General features: G+C 40.8%; 1 long non-coding RNA gene across 1 annotated transcript; it reads right to left on the bottom strand.

The window, feature by feature from the left end:
- Positions 1 to 2263: 2263 nt before the first annotated feature.
- LOC102389013 lies at positions 2264 to 10037 on the bottom strand. The gene is made up of 3 exons (XR_003111936.3): positions 6217 to 10037; positions 3899 to 3942; positions 2264 to 3795 (listed from the first exon to the last, which is right to left on the bottom strand). It is a non-coding gene; the product is annotated as an uncharacterized LOC102389013 (long non-coding RNA).
- Positions 10038 to 10860: the final 823 nt, after the last annotated feature.

Genomic DNA, 10860 nt, shown 5'->3' with positions numbered 1-10860 from the left:
CCTCACTCAGCCCTGCTCAGTCTCTGTGGAGAAAGACCGTGATGAGGGTGGAATAGCAGCCGAGCCAGGGGCACACAGGAGCACATTCCGTGAGAAAGTTCAGTCCAGGACACTTTGCAGTATAGGTGTCTCTGGATAGAAGTGGACTAGGGGAAAGGGAAGAAAGCCATCATTTATTGGTCTCCAACTTCCCAGGTGGCTCTGATGATAAAGAATCTACCTGCCAATGCAGGAGACCTGGGTTCGATCCCTGGGTGGGGAAGACCCCCTGGAGAAGGAAAGGACAACCCATTTCAGTATTCTTGCCTGGAGAATCCTATGGACAAAGGAGCCTGGCAGGCTACAGTCAGTAGGGTTGCAAAGAGTTGGACATGACTGAGCATGCATGCAAGGCAACTTAAATACAAATATTCCTGGGGGATAGTCCACTTGAGCCTGAACTAGCAGACATATGCAAAGGGCACTGTAGTCACGAGGGAGGTAGGTCCCACGTGGATGGGGAGCAGAACCCAGGAAAAAAATACACCCACCTGATAATTTCTGAACACTTATCTTAAACCATAGAACACTCAACGATTTTGTAAATTTCCATATTGTTGGACCTTTCTACAAGCAGGAATTCACAAGGGTCATGGTTTGCCTACAATTTGCTGGTACATCTCCCTCTAGGATAGACAGTAACAGTGTACTATGCTGTTATGTTAGTGTAAAAAAATGTTAAAAAAAAGATGTTTATTATTACTTGATTTGAAGACTATCGCTTTCACTTTCCTACTTTTTTTGGATTTAATATGCTAACACATGTGCATTTCTCCAGAATAAAAATGAAGTGACTTTGTGGTGTTACTTGGCTGTCATTGATGTCACTACTTGGCCACACTGGGCATGATTATTCTGTGACATAAAACTTGTTCTGACAATTTTAGAATAGGATTTGCAACCCTGCCTGGTAAAGATAGCTCAGAAATAATACTTCTCAGCTGGGACTTTTTTAAACAAAAAGTCAGTGCATAAAAATGTAATTTTAACAAAAACTGATTATGTCATGTCTTCCCTGGCCTTCCCTCCTTTAACCTAAACTGTCTCATTACAATTCATGTGTAACAAAGGTTGTGTCATTATGTAGCCCACAGATCATGCCACCAACAACAGTTGTAATCTGTCTTAAAGACTTGTCTTGGAGAGCAGAGAGGATGTGAACTTTGTGGTCCCCCTTCCTCCAAGTTTATTCCACAGGTCACTGCTGGACTCAGGCACTTATATCCAGTTTACTTCACCTTGTGATATGGAAAGCAGGTAGCCATCACAAATGCAGGTAACCACTGAAAGCCTTACACTGAATGCAGGTAACACACACATATATATTCCTGTAGGAATATATCTGCAGTTAACAGAGGTTTAAGGTTTTGGAGGCCCTGATCATGGCATGGAATCTAGAAAATAGGGTTCTGTGTACAGAACTGGGAGGGAGGTCAGGGAATTTTTCAGTCTGAGGATGAATTTGCTGTCAAAATGTCTTTGGGGACCTCAGCCTCTTCACCTGACAAGCTCTGCTCAAGCTAAAAGGACTGAAAACATATGTACATTTGTGCTTTTCCATTTTGCATACGGAGAAGAGTTAAAGCTAATGGAAGCAAAGGCCATGCGTGAAGTTGTTTAGATACAAAGGGGGATAATTTTTTCCTCTAAAGCTTAATTTACAAAATGAGTTTCCTATACAAACATTCTGGAAGCTGTCTGGGTGTCAGTGAAGACTCAAAGCATTTGAGAAAAACTGGCAGTTAAATTTTGCCTTCTTTATTCTTTCGCTTATGGATACATTGATATTTATTGAGCAACAATTAATAGAAGACTGTGTTGTGCATCTTTAGAGATACATAATTCCCATCTCAAGAAAATTTCCGCTTCTATTAATGAGGGTGGAGGCGAAAGTGCCATGGAGTATTTCACACCTGTGTCCTGTATTTATTAATGTACCACCTCACTTAACCCCCTGTATGCTTCTGGTGCCCAGGAAGCAGACAGAGAAGAAAGTGAGATCCCAAAACGCAGTTGCCTTTTTCAGAGACACTCATCTAGTAAAAGCAGAGTTAAAAATCACCATGCTGCTGCTGCTAAGTTGCTTCAGTCGTGTCCGACTCTGTGTGACCCCATAGACGGCAGCCCACCAGGCTCCCCTGTCCCTGGGATTCTCCAGGCAAGAACACTGGAGTGGGTTGCCATTTCCTCCTCCAATGCATGAAAGTGAAAAGTGAAAGTGAAGTCGCTCAGGCGTGTCCGACTCTTAGCAACCCCATGGACTGCAGCCTACCTACCAGGCTCCTCCATCCATGGGATTTTCCAGGCAAAAGTACTGGAGTGGGGTGCCATTGCCTTCTCCATAGGTCTCCCTTAAACCACCTGCTCACCACACCAGGCTTCCAGATCAGTAAACAGATTTAATTCAAGCCATTTCTTGGTGACTCAGAAGGTAAATAATATGCCTATGATGCAGGAGATGTGGGTTCAATCCCTGGATTTCGAAGATCCTCTGGAGAAGGGAATGGCTACCCACTCCAGTATTCTTGCCTGGGATAATTCCACAGACAGAGGAGCCTGGCAGGCTACAATCCATGGGGTCCGAAAGAGTTGGATGCAACTGAGCAACTAACACTTTTCACTTTCATTCTTGATTTGCAACGATTTTGTCTTCCTTGTACTTTTCTGCAAAAATCTTTCTGGTTACAGATTTTGCCCCTGGCCACAGGGTTTCTTCTAATTGGAGCTGGAGGGAAAAAAAATTTTTTTTTCAAGTTCTTGGATGAAAGAATGTCTAGGCATGCAAGTGGTTATGGTTCCCGTCTTTCCAAGGAAATTAAGCCAGCTTTCTTCAGACAGACTGCAGACTCGAGAGGAGGTGGGGGAAAGGCAAAGACCTGAGGATGTTGATTCTTCAATCCTGCTGTCCCTGACACTGGCTCCACCCTACCCTTTCTAGTTTACTTACATGGAAGGTAAGACCCCATTTTTGTTTAAATTGGTTTAAATTAAGTTTCTAGATCTTGCAACTAAAAGAGTCCTAATAAAATTCATGTTCTTCAAAAACTTCTTCCCTGTATACTAGAAAAAAGAGGTATGACTCGTATCAGCCTTTCCTTTTTAGGCTTCAAGCATTCTAACTTTGACACATGTATGTATAGAATTTTTGTCAATAGGAAGAAAGAACGAGAAGGATGTCAACACGGTCACAATAAGAGGAGAGATGAACTTTTTCTTTATAAATCTTTTCATTGTTTGGCATGTACTTTTGCTTTTAAGTTTTTAATAAGCAAAGCAATTGAAAACCCCAAAGAGCCCCATCTCAAAATATTTCTAGCTCATATCCCATCACAGGTATGTAACACTTTCCATAAACACTGATTGAATTCATCCGTAGTTTACATTTTATTTGTATATTTAGTATGACAGCATAAACAAGAGGCCCAAGGGAGGTGTGGAAGAGACCTGCCAGCAGCTTTCTTCAGTATAAATTTGGGTCTTCTCTCCAAAGCAAATCTTCCTTCAGCTATAAAAGGTATTGGTGATTGTGGTGAGTTCTGAGAATTTTCCACAGAGCTATCCTGCCTGCCAAGCTCCTCTGTCCATGGAATTCTCCAGGCAAGAATACTGGTGTGGGCAGCCATTGCCTTCTCCAGGGGATCTTCCCAACCCAGGGATCTAACCCAGGTCGCCTGCATTGCAGGCAGATTCTTTACCTTCTGAGCCACCAGGGAAGTCCTTCTTGTGCCAGAGGGTCTAGTAAACAACTTTCTGACTCTGAGAAGACAAAGATGAACTTTCATAATTCTATAATGTACCCACACATTGTGTCTGAAAGCAAAGGGAAATGAGTGCGTAAGTCAACAGTCCCTGTACTTACAGGTGAAGTATTAGATCCTTCCCCCGCTATGGAGATCTAATGTTCTATTAAAAGGAAAAAGAAAACATGTTCAGATCAAAGTAATATATGTAATTTGTTAACTTATTTTTATCTTAAAATTTTTTCAGACATTAATGCCTTCTATCAGAGTAGAGATTGATAGGACAACTATGGTATAGAATCGAGGCAGACTCTACTTGTCTGTGCAGAGTAACAGGATGTTGAAGAAGTGGACTGCAGGGTCCTGACCCTTAGGAAAAGGTCACTGTTAAAACTGCAGTAGAGTGAGGCAGAAGAGACAAATTTTTAAATTAATTTTTAGTGATAAGTAATAAGCAACACAATTTCCACATTCTTGCTATAAAAATGTCATTAACTAAATTGATGATCAATCTCATTACTAAAAGAAGTATGAATCATCAGGTTAGCCAAGTGACTTCAATTAAAAAGTATCTCAAAGGAAAGTACAGTAACTTGAGACTTGACTTTCTGTAGATTAGCAAACCTGATAAGCCAATCTTCCTAGAGAAGACTGCTCCTAATCACATTAATTTGATGATGACGTTACTGTGACCAAGGTTGAGAATCTTATCTTATTCATCTATTCACATCTTTGTATTGCCACAGCTTTTTAGGTCCATGGTACTGAGAAGCACAGTGTTTCTGGGGGAAAAAAATGTGTTCCTCTTGCCTCTTCCATCTATTTATTCCTCTCCATCTAAAAGAATTCTGATTTTGCTGGGGATGCCAACGTTCCCTGCTTAAAAAAAGGAAAAGCACATCTCCAAGTCTCCTTTGCATGCAGAGTTAGCAGGGTGAGAACCTTTTTGTCAAAACAAGATATTGTGACTGATGCTTTGGGGAAGAGTTAAATAGTGGGGCTGAACTACCTTGCATGTTTTTTGTTCCCCATCCTCTTTCTGCCTGAGACATCATAGTTGGAGCTGCTTATGGACCTTATGGATAAAGGAGTAGAAAGACAGCTCCCGGGACACTGATGATGCAATATGGAATTGCCATCAGCTCTGCACCACTTGTCTCTATGATTTTATTATTATAATATTTTATTATTTATTTTGGCTGCTTGGGGTCTTAGTTGCAGCATGGGAGGTCTTTGTTGCAGCCCATGGGCTCCAAAGTGTGTGGGTTTAGCTGCTCTGTGCCATGTGGGATCTTCTTTTCCCGAGCACGGATCAAACCCACTTCCCTTGCATTGGAGGGCAGATTCTTAACCACTGGACCACCAGAGAAGTCCCTCCATGCTTTTATTTTTGTTGTTATGTGAGAGAGAACTTAACTTCCACCTTATGGAAGTCACTGACTTGTTAGCCTCTTTTATTTACAGACAAAAACAGTTCCTGACTACATTCATGTTAGTGATTAGGATGAAGACAGAGAAGGCATGCTTCCATCTACTGAAGACAGAAGAAATGACCAATATACAGAATGACAGAAATGAAACATGATAGGGATTGACTTTCCCAATGCCTGGAAGACAAATTGCTTATTTCATGTTCCAAGATTTGAGAACCAGGACCAATGGGTGAACATCATAAAGATTTTTACCTAATATAGAAACATTCTATTGATTTGAACTGCCTGATATTTAAATGATTGCCTGATAAAGCACTGAGATTCCTAAATAACACTGAAAGAGATGATCAAGAATAATGCTGGACTGAATGGAAGGTATAGCTAGATGAGTTCAATATTTCCTTTGAATTCCCCAAGGTCCAGATTGTGGTTCTTGTACCTAGAACATATATTGTGTGGATGCAAAGTGAGACATTATACTGATTATATTACTACATAAACCTGATATCGTAGAAAGATCTCTGATAATTAAGAGAATCACCTTAAAAAAGAAATGACATGTACAATAACAAGACCTCCTTGTATAACAAACAATTTAGGAAGTTCCACAGAAATGATTATAAGATTTATCTTTTTTAAAATCATGGCTATATTATAGTGACATGTAAGGTAATCAATATTTTGTATTATTCCATTCTTCTTTTCTCCAGCTTGAGAACTTCTCATTTCAAAGCTTAGATCAAGTATTTCTACTAGAGAGCAAATTTTTGCTGTAAAATGGGGATAGATAATACCTATCTCATAGGGTTGTTGAACAAATTAAATGAGATGATCCATGTGAAGCATCAGCATATAGACATTACTTTTTAAAGTGTTAGATATTGTAATTAGCACATGGCTTTATTATATCACTTCTTCCTATATTATTTGCTTGTTTTCTTAACCCCACTCCAAATTATAAGTATACTGAATGCATGCAAAAATCAAGGCCTTCATCATCATACCTTAAGGGCTTAATCCATAGTAGTTGCTGGCATCAATTAATGTATTCATGAAATTCACAGCATATCTACATTGTATAAACTAAAAAAAAAAATTATAGCATTCTGGAATCAGAGGAAATCTTAAAAATACTTACAAATGAAAAAATGACAACTCAGAATTATAAAGTGACTTGCCTAATGTTAAATGAAATGACAGAGCAAGAATTCGATTTTTTAAAACTCCAAATCTAGCCTTCCAGAATCTTCCTGTACAAAGTTTCAAAGATCTTTGGAATGTTGGTATTCCATGTAACAAACTGTGCTACATCCAGTTATTTTTGTTTTTCTACTTTGTTAGGCAACGAATTCTGATTTTGATGATTCTGATTTTGTTGGGAATGGCAACATGCTCAGTTGCCATTTCCAAGTCTCCCTTACATATACACGAAGCACGATCTTTTTATCAAAACAAGACTTTTTGACTGGTACTCTGGGAAAAGTTAAAAATACGCATAATCCATGCAAGGTGACTCTAGTCTGTTTCTACTGTAAACCGTGGCCTACTTATCCTAAAATGAATCAACAGCCAATCTATTATAGTCACTCCCAATTTTTAAAACTGTTTCAATAGTTATTCCAATCGTAAGTATTCAAAAATGTAAATGACCACCACATATCAGCCCACGCCCTTTACAAAGTAGAAATAAAAAGAAATAAAAACAATGAAAATGTAATTTCTCGTTCAGTTTTGGGACCCTAACTGCACACGTGCTTTCCAGTGTTAGCTTGCCATCTTGTGGCCTCTCACTCTCGTGCAGCTCAGCGTCTGACCAGCACACACGGTAAGGCCTCTGGTATCCGTGACTTTACACAGGCACATCCACTTTAGATGTATTTATATGCATGTAAACGAGCTGCACCGCAAATTTCACCTCCAGACCAACTTCATTTCAGCAAAGGCTTACAAACTTTAAGTCAGAGAGAGAGGTGCTGGTAGCTAAACCTGCACAGAGACAAGTGCGCATAAACCACCTACGTACTGATGAACTGCAACATGCATACGTGATTGCGGAAAAGGTGTGTGTGTATCGTATTCTGGGAAGACAATATGAACATCGCCTCATATAAAGATGGGAAAGCAAGGTGGTAACAGTGTTTAAATACAGATTTTTACCAAATCAAACGGTGGCAAGGTCTCTCTTCCCATTCTGACAGGATTATAAAATCTACTGCGATGTCTGCTTTCTCTCTTGAAGGTATTCATACAAACGTGTGTGTACATGCACATGCATACTATTATAACTACTATCTAAGTTCCCTTCAAGCAGTATTCTAGGATTGGTAACCTCAGTAAGAACACACAGGTCTCCTGGAAGAGATGAGTATGGCGGTGACACAAATAAAAACTGTGACGATTATGTCCAATGCCAGCTTCTTCCTATGGTTGTGATTAAATGAGTGGACATTGTCAGGAGCTTTGGGCTCAGGTGGCGCTTGTGGTAAAGAATGTCTGCCAATGTAGGAGATGCAAGAGACAGGGGTTTGATCCCTGGGTTGGCAAGATCCCCTGGAGTAGGAAATGGCACCCTACTCCAGTATTCTTGCCTGGGAAATCCTATGCGTGCAGGAGCCTGGTGGGATACAGTCCATGGGGTTGCAAAGAGTCAGACACTACCGAGCAACAGAGCATGTCAGAAACTCAAACAGTGTCTGACATGACTGTTTATTAATTATTATCCACTGTTCACTTAGATAGAGCCAGACTTGAGCAATAACACAAGGTGAAAGCTCAATGACTACACACAACCATTATTCTGGGTTGGAAAGGCGCACACCATCATCACACAGAACATTCTGGATGTTTTTGATTGCCTCACTTCTAGCAGAGCAACTGTTGCCTTTCATACTTCTGGCTCATCTACTTTGGCTGGAGGACTGGTGTGGGATCAAGGTTTTGTTGGAAGAAACTAGAATTGCTTTAGTTTCTTGTTTTATACTGGTAACATGTAGACTACATTTTTTTCAAAAAACTATTTTTGAAGTGTAAGACACCAACATATGCGATGGCATTTGACTTGAAACATTTGTATTACTAAAATATTGCACTGCCTCCCATATCATCAACAAGAACTTTCCATAAAACAAGGTTGCTAACTTTCCTGTGGTTGAGAATTACATTTTAAATTGTGTAACTCAGGCTAGAATACCACCCAACCACCATCATGGATTAGAAAATTTCCATTTGAGGGCAGATAAACTTGAGAAAAAAAACTTTGATATGCTCCAGTTTAAAGTAGCTGTTAAGTGTTAACAGGTTTAATAAATACATTAAGGATGCTTTTGAAATTTTCAAGTAAGGAAAGACAATGAGTTTACCAGCTAAGTGGTTTTCTGGAGGGTTGGAGAAAACAAGCAAGAATTGCCAAAATGACTCAGTTGTTTGAACATCTGGGTTGTACTGATTACAGAAGTGTTCTGGAAACATGTAAGACTATAAAACCCCAATCCCCTTTCCATCCCTAAGTGTCTAGGTGTTGATGAACACTGTGAAGCCTCTGTATAAAAGAAAGGACTATGATTTGGTAAGAAAGAGGGGCCAACCCCTGGTCAGAATGACTCCTAGGTACCTGATTCCTAAGAATTATTCCCGGTGTGATCTGTTCCTGAATAGTTTGAAACCCACCCTGTGTCCTTAAACCCCCTGCAACTTTAACACCTCATTGCTTCACAGGGACCTTGGCACATGAGGGTTACTGTTACGACCCTTATTTCTGGTTCCTCTTCTCCAACCTCTCCTGTGGAACAGGGACATTTGGGGGGCCCAAGACTGGCAGCACTAAAGCTTTTGGGGCACGCAGGATGAATGTTCTTTTGCTGTGCCCACAGCTATTCTGTGGAACACACAAGAACCTGGTAGTCAAGGTGGCAGCGAACAAAACTCCGGACTACAGTTTCAAGTATAGGGCTTCCAACATATGCTAACTAGAGTGGAGAGTGAGACAGAGTCCACTCCAGTCCTCCAGAGCTGCTTCTCACTTCCTTCTCTCTTAGCTTCTTTGGTTTCCAAGTGCAGACCTCTAATGGGGGTCCTCTGCTCCTCCAGGTTCCCTACTTTCATGATCACTGCCACCTCTGTCACGACTCTAGACTGGGTTCCAGAAAGGGTTTCCCCTCCTTTGGAATCACTATTAAACTACAGACCAAAAAATTTAGATGTGGATCTTAAAATAGTGAAAGTTGCTCAGTCATGTCCAACTCTGTGTGACCCCAAGGAACTATATAGTCTTGGGAATGCTCCACATCAGAATACTGGAGTGGGTAGCCATTCCCTTCTCTAGGGGATCTTCCCAATCCAGGGATCAAATCCAGGTCTCCCACATTACAGGCAGATTCTTTACCAGCTAAGCCACCAGGGAAGCCCTAAAAGAGTTATCATTTACAAATCATCTCCTAATACTGATTCCTAAAATTCCCTCCAGCTACCAGGACAATTTTCACAGCATCATTTCAGCTAAAGACACTGAGCAAGCTGTCAGCCTGTTCTCCAAATCAAGGGATACGCAAACTCTGGAGTCAGTCTGCCTATTTTCAGCTCTCAGCTCTGCCACATACTAGCCATGAAATCATTAAGCAAGACACCTAGACTTCCTCATCTTAAAATGAGAATGAGAGCACCAAACTCTTTGAGTTGGTAAAAGAATAAACGAACATACAAGGAAAATTCTTAGCACAGTGCCTGGCACATAGTCAAATAATACAACTGTTTTGGGCTTCCCTGGTAGCTCTGCTGGTAAAGAAACCACCTGCAATGCAGGAGACCCCAGTTTGACTCCTGGGTTGGACAGATCCTCTGGAAAAGGGATAGGCTACCCATGCTAGTATTCTTGGGCTTCCCTGGTGGCTCAACTGGTAAAGAATCTGCCTGCAATATGGGAGACCTGGGTTGAGAAGATCCCCTGGAAGCTATCCACACCTGTATTCCTGCCTGGAGAGAATCCCCACGGACAGAGGAGCCTGGAGGGCTACAGTCTGGGGAGCTGTAAGGAGTGGGACACAACTAAGTGACTAAGCACACACAATATAACTGTTTTACTATCAATGGCAGATCTGAACATGGAGCCTAGGCCTAGGAAAGCCAGATACAGCAGATTCCTGTTAGACTGTACCCTTGGTCTTGAAGAATTCAAAGCTCATCTTTATATTCTGGAACTGAATCTTCACTGAACCTGGATCTCCCAAGGATTTGGGGCCAAGATGATACCATGAAGAAGCTATTTTCCAAACTCCTACATGTACCACATAGTTTGGAAGGAAGCAAGCTCCCCACCAAATCTCTAATAAAAGCAGGACTTCAGCACTGGACTCGGGCTCTTACATCACTTCCTACTAACAGCATCTTCTGTGTACAGTCCATCCAATAATCAGACCAAAATCTGTTTCAATTTCTCAACTCATCAACATTCTAATTTAGCCTTCATTGACATTCTAATTCAGTAATATACTTCTACGGTCATTTCCAGACACTGCATTACTCCTACAATCTTAAGTTTCAACACTCTAGTCTTTCATACCTAATTCTCAGCCTTATTCCCGTAATACCCTCTCTTCAGCACCATTAAGACCTCCAGTCCCATACTGATTATCTGTGGAATCTAAAAATAATAA

This window comes from Bubalus bubalis, chromosome 10, assembly GCF_019923935.1.
Source record: "Bubalus bubalis isolate 160015118507 breed Murrah chromosome 10, NDDB_SH_1, whole genome shotgun sequence".
Classification (NCBI taxonomy): Eukaryota; Metazoa; Chordata; class Mammalia; order Artiodactyla; family Bovidae; genus Bubalus; species Bubalus bubalis.
The sequence above is the reverse complement of the archived record's forward strand: the minus strand, read 5'-3'. Positions and strand labels throughout refer to the sequence as shown.